The sequence below is a fragment of the Callorhinus ursinus genome, unplaced genomic scaffold, assembly GCF_003265705.2.
Source record: "Callorhinus ursinus isolate GAN/ISIS: 27379988/994484 unplaced genomic scaffold, GSC_fseal_2.0 scaffold1, whole genome shotgun sequence".
Lineage (NCBI taxonomy): Eukaryota > Metazoa > Chordata > Mammalia > Carnivora > Otariidae > Callorhinus > Callorhinus ursinus.
Genome location: NW_027397063.1, coordinates 57,552,201 through 57,554,155, shown reverse-complemented (window position 1 = coordinate 57,554,155; position 1,955 = coordinate 57,552,201).

The following is a 1,955-nucleotide window of genomic DNA, read 5'->3' as shown; positions in this document are numbered from 1 at the left end:
TTTCTGTGCTGAGGTAAATAGTACTTTTTATGCAGCCCTTAATGGCCCTACTCTCACGGCTCCAATTCTCCTTCCGTCTTTCAGGCACATCTAGACGACTCCCTCCTACCACTGCCCATTGCCCTGCGCCCTGGATATCAAGGGTTGGGCCTTTTCCTTAGACTGTACCTAAACCCAATCCAAAACACATTGACCTGGAAAATGGCAGTAAGGTGGGGGGGCCAGGGGACCAGGAAGTTCAACTTTTTTGGCTTCAGCAGTTGTGAGAGGCCAGCCACCTTCTTTCTGGGAATAATGAGTACATTCTTTTAGGACATGATTCTTGAGGAAGAAACACAAATTGGGGGATTGAAAGGAGGAAAAGGGAGATTTGGCCAATAAAAAAGGACTAAAGCTAAAGGACCACAGGCTCCGATGAGGTGTTAAGAGGTGTTAGGGTCAGAGACAATGGCCTCTACTAGAGAAAGTTCAGGCTTCCTTGTAGCTGGATGACTGAAACTGATGGCCAAGTAGAGCAGATAGAGGAAACTTGTGAGCATTCTTTCTATGGTCCAGGGCCAAGGCTGATAGGAAAAGAGGTGACTACATTTGGATAATTAGTGGTGGGCAAAGAGCAAATCATCAAGCAAATTATGGGGATGAGAAAGAATGAGAAGCCCAGACCATTGGGTTCGGCAAGGTCTGATAGGAGATCCTAGGCAAAATCAAAATAAAAGGGATTTGGGGCAAAGATGAAGAAAACAGTGGGATCAAGGTGCAGCTAAGATTAGTGACTGATATCCATAATTGCTCTAGGACTTCATAAAGTTGGTGAGCTCCTCACATGAGCACTGCCTCCCTCAGGCTGGTTCCTTGGTTTTTCTTTAAGACACACACTCCTTTGTTTCCACAATGACCTCTGTGCCGGTGAATCACAAATCTGTCTTTAGACCTAACTTACAAGACTCATCCAGCTAGCCTTCCAGAGTGCAAAACAGCTTTTATTTCTGCTTCTGGAGACATTGGAATTTCCAACATCCAGAGGCAAGTCACCAGAGATATACACAATCTCGTTCTTTACTTCAATTTGACTTGCTATCACACATAGATCAGACTTTGACAGTGGTTTTCCTGTTACATCTCTAAGTCCCACGTTGTTTTTCACTTTTCCCTTCATTATAAGACAAAAACTTCCTTTCTGCTGCAGTGCTACAGACTTCACCCTCCACATCTGGCTGATCTCTACTCTGGATTGACTTTCTTGGTGGTGATACTCATTAAGGAGTCTGTTCATAGACACCTCCCTGGCCAAGCTCCTATTCCTATTCCTTTTCGCTCTGCTCGGCTGCTTCTTAATCTGAGGCCATGTCTAGCTGTCTTGCCTCTGTCAGGTAATTCTGCTGCTCGTGCTACTCACCACGGCCTCATCTCATGAATCCAATTTTCTGTCTGATCCACAGTCTCTCTAAAAGGCTTCCTTTTTGCTCCAACTGCCCTCTCACCATAAAATGTGCTTGTTTGTGTAGACTGGTGGACACCTGTAATACCCTGGCTTCCTGCAACATATTCAATTAGGTATCTTACAAAATGTGTTTGATGATGTTGATCAATATTGCTCCAAAGGCAGCAACTAGGAAAATAGAGATGAACTGCAAGTATGCAGCCCACAGAGCGGTACGGGCAGTCTCCTGGCTGCTCTCCTGAACCCTGAGCTGCCCAGGTTGTGAAGGAAAACCCTCTGCTCTCTTCCTCTCTCTCTATTTCTCATCTGCCTAAGAGCACCCCCTGATTTTCATCTCCCTTGGTCAATAGCTCCCCTTTCTCTCTTTTTCTAGTAAGAGAAGAGACCCTGAGTGGACATCAGGAGCTTTCTTTCTCCAGATAGGAGGGAACTAGATTCAAAAGAAGAACTTTTCCTTTTTTCCCGCTTCAGTGTTCAGTTGTTTCCAGTTACTCATCTTCACTGAACAAAATCA